The following is a 9,667-nucleotide window of genomic DNA, read 5'->3' as shown; positions in this document are numbered from 1 at the left end:
TATATATATATATATATATATATATATGTTTATATATTGATAATTTCCAATACCTGGTATCTTCTATAGAACTCATCATTTTTTCTATTAAAAAAAAAAGATTCCTTGAGCTTGTCAAAAATTATAGAAAATGAGATACTGCAAGTTCTATTTATCTGTCGGTTTTACTACATTCTATCTTATCTCATCGTAAGTGGTTGCCTAGGATGTTTATAGCGGTAGTATTGGCAATCATTCTCGCTGTGCTTCGTTCACCTTTTCCTGATAGTTACATTCAAACATTGGATTTCTATATATAAATCTATCAGATGTGATTGATTTGAAGCCATATAATGTAACTACAATCGAAACAGGTTCAGTTCAAACAGAAGTCAATGATTTGTTTATAGAAATCACTTAAATTTGAAGCTGGAATTCATATGTGATTAGAGCCAATCACAGATTTACAGTCCTTGGATGTTTTATTTCAATAGCCATGGAAGGATGAACAATATTAATCATGGTATATGATGTCAGTTCTTAAGAAGAAAAAAAGCCAATTTATAATGTTTTTCCTTCTGTGGTTAATTATCTGTAGGCCCACTGGATTCTCTTCTGGGCTTCTCAAGCGGAATGCTCAGTGGCGTTATTTTCATGTAGGCCTGTTTCTTTCAATGTTTTTTTTCCCAATGTTTTTTTTCATAGGCTTTTTTCCCCTTTCTGTCCTGGTGATTTTCCTTGTACTTTTTATTTGCAATTTTAATTTGTTTTCTTGTTATTAGTATCTCTTTCAAAGTAATTTAATTTTCTTCTTTAGAAATTTATTTAAAAAAAATTCTGGTTAGTAATTTCTCTTTCAAAATCGTTTAGTTTTCTCAGTTTCAGAATTCCTATATTGAATTGTTCTGCATATGTATGTATAATTATTGAATGTGACAGATGTATTGTTTAGGTTGTCAGATTCATCTTTGGTATTTTAGGAGTGGTTTTAATGAGTAAACATGTGCAAACTACATTGAGTTTATTGAACTTCATTATCCAATATCTGCGAATGTGAAAGTGATGAAAGAGCTTGGCAAAATGTGTTTATACACGGACAGAGATGAGATGTCGGGGAATGTGATGAGTCTGTTGGCCTAGCCTGCTGCTATGCCGATCACGTTGACGTGTGGGCTGCAGCTAATAGATGAAAGCTGCTGTTGTGATGTTCATGATGATGACAAACACCATGAGGCTAACAATTTTTGCTGATGAAGATGAGAGTAAAGATTGTGAAGATGACATTGACAGTATTATGATGTGTGCATTGATGTTAATATCATAGTAAAGAATATAGTTGGTGATTGTACTATGATTGGGATGAAGATGTTCACAAAAATTATGTAGGTGGTAATAAGGATGATGATTTTGTTAGTGGCATTGAGAAGGATGATCATAATCACCTGAACTTATCATTCTTGTTACCTCCATTATTCTGTTCAACTTCATTCTCACCATTACCACCATCATCATCATCTTTGTTCACTCATTATCATCATCATCATCACATACATTGTCTCCATTGTCATAATCTTGGTGTCATTCTTTAAGAATTCAGGGTTATTGCATTTCTCATCCCACAATCCCTCATTTCCACTTCTCATGCTCCTGTAAATTTAGTTACAATCCTCCTCCTCCTGTTTTAAACAAAGGAATCATGACTTCAGGTTAACTACTAAAACAAGGTTCAGTTCAAAGCCACTGAATCGTTTACAGCATATAACTTAAATTTAAAGCTGATTCTTTTGGGTCTGAGTTTACTCGTTTAGAACATACATTTAGGTAAATGCTATATCTTTACCATTAAATAGCATACACAGTACCAACGTAACCCTATATTTTCTTAACGATCCATCATTTTCCGTATAACTCCCAAGATCCTCGAGCAACCAGTTTTGTACCTGCAGGGAATTTCGTTGATATGCTCGTCATTATTTTCCTTTGGTATTATGATTGAGACGCTAGATATCCTATCCCGACTGAAATCGTAGAATTCATTCATGATTTGGTTCATTTATTCATTGTGTGATTACCTGCGTCAAATGCTACCTTGGTAGGGCAGTACTAATGTAATGCATTTCCTTTAGTGACAGGCTTAAAGATTCAAAATAGTTATATTGTTATCACTATTTAAACATTACTTCGAAAATGATAAGCAGTCGTGCAACTGATAAAGGCAAGCCGGTAGTTTGGTGGTACTTCTGGCAGAATATTGTATACTTATTATAATTTGAATAATTATTATAATTGTACAGTAAATCACAATTGTCTCATTTATTATCTTAAACTTTAATATTCATTAATCTGGCCTACCAATTAGTGATATCATTTCCTAAGATCCATCGCACAGTACAATATTGTCATCATCACTGTCACTGTAATAATAATTACCATTATTCAAATCCCACCACAAACTCCATCTCACCTAGCATAACAGTGAAGAACCCAGGTCACAACTACGACCTACTTAATGATAATAGTAATGAAGATTTTAAAAGAATTATGGGTTTTTGTGCCATTTTATTACAGTCCATTAAAACATAATTCACCTGTCAATTTAGAGAATGTACCATTGCTTCGTTCATTTAATGAAGATTTACTATCAAAATATAAGAAGAGATAGTTGTAGCGCCTGGGATAATGTTGCAATTTAATTATGCTAAAGCCACCTTTCCTTTTGTTCTTACTTTTTGACCTGCCGTAGATATTTCAATGTTAAAAGAGAAATAGTTGATTAAAAGTCCATAAAATCACTGATTTTCAAAGAATATACTGCTTGACTGTTGTGTGTTGAGAATTTGCAAGCTTATCAATTTATGTTCAAATCTTACCATAATTGATTTTATAAACATTGTCCAATGAATTATTTGTTTATTATTGTTTAATACATTTGAATTGTAGCTATCAGAATCAGAATAACTTTATTATCTCCAAATGATAAAAGATCTCCTTATAATTCTTAGCTACTCTTAATATTTTTGTTTAGTAAATGGAAGTACTTTTGTCTACATTTGTATTTATATAGGTTACTTTATTTCATCAATATTGTGGGGTTGATTTTTTAGATTCTTATTTGGTGACTCAAATAGATTTTTACATTACCTGTGTTATATTTTTTAATGTTTGTAAATATTATTCAAATCTACTATATACAACAAAAATTTATACTTCTATATATACATAGTGCTCTATATTATCAAATTTCGCATAGCATTTTTGGCCACATACCACAGCAGATGACAACATCAATGTCTCCACACATGCATACGTGTGTTGTTCTTCACACATACACACAATCCATTAATGCTTCCCTGCATTCATACATGAAACTTCGCATTCATGTCATATACATAAATTCATATACATAAATTCCTATACATACTCCCAGGAAACAAAATGTTATACAAAGTTTCCGAAAGGAGTGATTAGGCTATATCAGAAAATGATGTTTAAACAGTGCTGAAGTATCCTTATTTGTTGTAGATTTCATTATAATGTTAGTATGGTTCAATGTTGTTTTGAACACCAAACTTAAATGTTGTTAAAATATGTTACATTATTTTTAATGCCCATTGGTTAGCTGGGTACCCATGGCACCTATACAACACATTGCAGCATACACAATTCCATACGTCCATACCTATTCTTATAAACATGAATACATCTGCACATAGTACCCCCTATAGACAAATCCATACCTACTCATGCCATAATGATATTTATCCCCAATATTCTATATTCTGATTTATAAGAACCTTGGTTGGAACAGTGATCCTGCATAATTTAACCACATAACCTTATTCTACAACGATGGTATCATGTTCACCATTGGGTCAATAATAGGAGAATCAGATACAATATTTTGTGTGTATATTTCCCCCGAACATAGCCTCGAATGTAGGTCAGCGGCGTGAACTCTACTGGATCCCAACTTTGCATGTCGCTCTGTCAAGTGGATCTATGTCTCCAGTTATCAATAATGTGCATTTCTATAGAAGTCCCCCATTGTGTTTACATAATGAAACGGATAATGATAGCTTAAAGCTCGCCTGGAGTTGTTACTCTTGATTCAAACTACTCGTGCTGTTTCCTGCTGCTTCGGAGAATGTTCCGTGGATATGGATATCGTCCAAAATTTTGCTCTCACTCCATTACCCCCTCCCTTCCTGTTAACATCTCCAATTTAAAATAAGATTTTCATTGTGTTTCCTTCATTGTTAAGTGTGATCTTGCAATTTTTTTTTTCTGTACAAGGTGATTTTTTTTTTTTTTTTTTTTGTGGTAATGAAAAATGCCTTAAGTTCATAGGTGATAATGATAATAGTACTTGCAACCTTTAGTCTCGCATAACCACGGAATTCTTTCGCTAGCGTCCAGTACTGTTTGGAACAAACACTAACTGTTTCCTTCTGAAAAAAAGATTCAAATGTATGTCTAGAATATAGCATGGTTCACTTAATGAAAAATGGAATTTTAATCCCTCAACAAATTGAAAACAGAACAGTAAAATCTATGTTCATACTTAATTTTTAATTAATTTTAATTATATTATTTACAGGTCACCCTCTAATTAAAGACCACTTTTTCGACTTGGATTTCCATGGTCTTTAGCAGCTTTGGTCTCTAATTAGAATAATGAAGATAAAAGACATGTTAATTTGGGACCGCAGAAAAGTGGTCTTTAATAATTAGAGGCAATCTTTAATTGGAGAAATCTTTAATTAGAGGGAGACCTATAGTAATAAATAATAAGAAATTGATCAATTGATCATAGACGTTATACAAGTTTTATCTTTTGTGCTTTACAAGAAAAGCAATAAATCCAACACACAATAGTTTGTCGAGACAAAAATCATAAAACAAAGAATCAGTAAACAAAATGTTACCTATGCTCTGAATATTTAAATAATATTTCTTAACTTACTAATATTATTGCATATACATACAACATATAAAAATATAATCATTACCATAATAAAAATAAAAGTATTCTCAATCTAGTGGCTTTCAACCATACATAATATTACAGTTTTCTGATTGTAAATACAAATATAATAATAATTACGGTACTGTAAAAACAAATAAAAGTATTCTCAACCCAGTAGCTTTTAACCAAATATATAATATTGGAGTTTCCTGATTGCAAATCACGTCTCAAAATCCATGTACCAGTAACAGAAACCAGCTTAGCAGAACTGAGATTCTTCTCAGGTAGGATGCGTGGACTGAACTAATTTTTAATCTGTTTGGTGACGGGGCATGAATTCAAATTTTACGTAGGATTTTGTTTGAAAGGATGAACATATTTGTTTGAAACAAAAGTGTTCGCTGCAAATGGATTTTTCCTTTGGGGTATATTTACATCCCAAGAACAAAAACGCGAAGAAAATTTAGAATTGGTGACAAAAGATCAATGCAGTAGATGAATTTTAATATGTATTAAAACAGGCAGATTTATCGAATTTGGACAACTATATAAAAAACTTATGCCATATGAACACTTAATTACAAAGTATTAATTGATAATTATTAATTATACTTTATTACAAATAAGTAAAACTATAATAATAATAATAATTTATTGAAACAACACCTTTATATCGGTGGCATACACTCATACATGGTTCATTCACGCTAAACAGGAAATACAACCATAAAAATATCAAAGTAAATTACAAATTTAAATCAAAAGAAAAAAAAGTTTGAAAATACCACAAGGCCAAAAATATCAAATGTGATATTTGTTCTTTCATATATCACTTAAATAAGTGTTAAAACTTTAATAAAAATATCTTTTATTTATTTGACTTATAATGCATCAGTTTGATTTGCTTATATTTTTTTATATTTTTTACAGTCTATAATTAGGAAAATAAATCTGATTTTAAATATTAGTTTTCAAATATTGTTATTTTTTTCTCCATGAATTGAAAATACCATTATATTAATTACTCAAATTTAATTATATGATTATAATTAGCTTATATTTTACTTATTAATTAGTCGATGTCAGTATTTGTTAGGTTTCAGTAAAATCTGAATTTTTTGCATCAAAATTTAGTTAATGTAATTTCTTAAGTTGTCTGTATTGTGGAAGTTGTGCTAGCTGGTTGAGTGGTGGCAGCATAAACGTCGTTTATGCATTGCTGTCATGTAGCTCTTGAAACATGCTGTCGTTCTGACCTGTCTGTAGTCAATCCTCCAATCCGGACGCTGATTTACAAGAGATGGTGCTACTAAATTGGGTGACAGCGAACCCAGGATATTTGACCCAGCTTCTGACACAAGTGACATTTTTACAGGGTGAATGATGTATGTGCAGCCACCACGTTGACAAGGATTGAGTAACAGAAGCAAGTGGACGGATTTTGCAATGCATTCCAAGATTTATATTTGTGCTGAAAATGATCCATCTACATAAAGACTATAGATATGTGGATGTCACATTTACTCACATTTTAAGTCCTTGCTCATATTCAATTTGGCAAATATATCATACGTCTGTGTATTTGTCTGAGCGTCTGTGTTTGTATTGTATGTGAGCTCTTTGTCCTTAATTCTGTGTGGGTGTGTGAATGTGTATTTATTCTGAGGATCGGTGGTCTGAGGATCGGTGGGGGGGGGGGTGGTAGATTGGCACTCCAAATATTCACTGTTAAAATGTTCAAAATTGCTCTTTGAATGTCCCTCATGTGAACTTGCTATAAATAAGCATAAAATTTATAAACACTAAACATACAATTAGAAAATTGTTCTAATAGAAAAAAAGGAAAGTTTCAATCTGGTGTGTTGAATGGCATGAACAATGTTTCTGTCTGTGTTTCTTTGTGTCTTTAGTGTATGAGTGTGAATGGTGGATGTTTCCAAGAGTGTCTGCATTGTGGATGTGTGTGGAATTTGTATGTTGGTGAATGTGTCTACCTGATCATGTGCTTGATTTTTATTTGATATGAATGGTATTTATTTAGCCACATGTGTTTTAAATATTTCCAACAGGGTATATATCACTGTCTTTTTACATATCAACATCAATTTGTCTCACCCTGTTTTACACATCATAACAAGTACTACATCATAGAATTGACAGGAAGTGTTTATTTGCACTTTGTTAATTATGTATACACAAGTTACATATTTTATTTATCGATAATATTTTATTTGAGTGGTATTATGAGTTAAGTGACCTGTCTCCTGTACGTAGTGTACACATTCTAATCAGTTAAACTGACTGTGTATTTTCTTGAGATACGCTAAGCTTAAATAATCTGGTATACCGAACGTAATAAGATACGGATTTAGATCGTACATCGTACATCGTACATTGCATGATGGTTCAAAACCAGTGCCACTCATATTGACCTTTAGGACGACACTACTGATTGGGCACATAATCTATTTTTGGATTAAAATGTTAAGCATACATATTAAAAATGTATTATTGTATATAGTTACCAAAAATTTTAAAAAATAACACTCACTATCATTTATACAATAAGAATGAGAATGATTTAGTATTGCAGTTGAGCAACTTTTTTTCCATGCTAGCAGAATAGCATTACCGGAAGATATTATAGTTTATCTCTATTATATCATGATTTGTGCGTGTGTGTGAGTATGTATACCACTCAATTTCATATTGAATAATTCAACACAAGTAGGAGAATTGTTTTCATTCCAAATAAATTATTACAGAGAAATAATTAGACAACACTAGAATTAATTAAACCTCATCATTGTATCACAAACATTTAAAACAAGTTGTCAGTGCTGCCTGTAAAACTGTCTCTCGTTATTAGGAATCCTCCTGTTGAGGTTCCCATCGCTGATATTCATAGTGAGCAATAACTTCATACATTTATGTATTCGCTAACAAAAACATAGCGAAGGAAGAAAGATCATATGCTTGGTTGCTTGCTAGGTTTCAGAATGGTCAATTGTGAGTAGAAGTCACGCATGAACGACTGCTGCAAGGAAAATTGTACGTGTAATTACCGTACAACACATTCGTGACACATGTGCATGATAATTTGTAGGAGTGGTGTTTGGTCGTTGTAACATTCTTAGTTACGATCGGTGTCATTTGTCAGTACCATCATTCACTATGTCATTCAGAAACTCCTGCTTTCATTCACCGAGTGAAATGAATCCAAACAGATCTGTTGATGCTAGATAGAAGGAAACCTTGCTTAATTCTGAATGATGCATCTAATTTAACAGCAGTGGTGTAGATTCAGGGAGGGAGAAGCCACCCCACCTTTCCCTTCCCTCCTAAATTTCTCATAAAAACAATGCAGAAAAAAGTTGAATTATATTCAAATTTTAAGTCTTAAGTGTGCCATTTCTGACCATCTAGAGGCTCAATTCTGGTGGGGCTCAGGTGGTATGGGCCCTGTATCTTTTAAGGTCCCTCTATGGGCCCCTCTATTTCAAATTCCTGGATGTGCCACTGAACAGTGTTGTTCTTCCTAGAGGTCTAATTAACAAACTAAAAAAAAAAATTAATGGAAATATATATGATCTGACTTCAGAAGGTAGTAATTTAAACATATCACTTTAAATAACATGAAACATTTCGTATTTTAAATCAGATCTAATCAAGTATGTACCCAACTTCATTTTTGTGTTTTTTGAGACAGTAATGCAACTAATGTCAGCTAAAATTACCATGGGATTTTAAGCATCATGGTCAACAAATTAATTCAAATATTACAACTTGTTTCACCTTTTTTAGGCCTATTAATTTATTTGTATATTAAGGCAAAAGTCCAAATTGATGTTGGACCTAGTAAAAACTTAGCAATTATACTCTTGGAAGCCTGGTATTGATCGTTACTCAATGAATATGCAATAACTTAGCTTGGCCTGATAAATGAATCAATGGTCACAAGAAATGCACGCCACTTCCTATTTTACCCCCGACTCTTATGTTGTACATTTGAACTATCCTAGTTGTACTAGTCTTTTCTATGTGGCAGGTTATGTTCTTATTTTCATGGGGGTTGACCAAGTGCTTTATAAACAATATATTTTAGAATCTGTTTCATAGTTCATTAATGATGCTTTCATTTAATGAAACGTAACTAAATTAAAATGTTTTCTGAAAGCTTATGTCGGTGGTGTATGCGTGGTGTATATCTGTCGTCGGTTCTTCAGATCTTGAGCGCCAGCTGTGAATCTTCGGATTACGATAGCTTCATGAAGAAAAAGCGAATTTAAAAGAAAGAACTATTTACAGTAGATGATGACTTGCTTCGGGATAAAACAATAGGCGTCATAATAACCTCCTTCACGGTATTATACAACCATTAAAGACCTGCCCAAATCGCTTAGATCTTATTGATTATAAAATCATGCACAAGCCTCAAGCAACATGGATTTTTGTCAAGATGTTTCTGCTGTGCATACTCTGATAATAACCATCACCCCTAATTCACCTCAGCGAAGGTTTGAGTTCAGTGTGTCGTTCACCTGCTTGGTAAACATACAGAACTAGGACGCTTTAGGAAAGGTCACCAACAAACTGGCTGACTAGCATCTAGGGATCATCTCAACAACTTTATACTTGCTGGAAACCACCAAGGGAGTAAAATAGGCCATCTGAAATTTATCAAACCATATCTTACCCACATTTTGAAATTAGAGAAATACA

The sequence above is a fragment of the Anneissia japonica genome, unplaced genomic scaffold (genome assembly GCF_011630105.1).
Source record: "Anneissia japonica isolate Jap-2015-1 unplaced genomic scaffold, ASM1163010v1 scaffold1302_len1884557_cov193, whole genome shotgun sequence".
Classification (NCBI taxonomy): Eukaryota; Metazoa; Echinodermata; class Crinoidea; order Comatulida; family Comatulidae; genus Anneissia; species Anneissia japonica.
Note: the sequence above shows the minus strand (reverse complement) of the source record.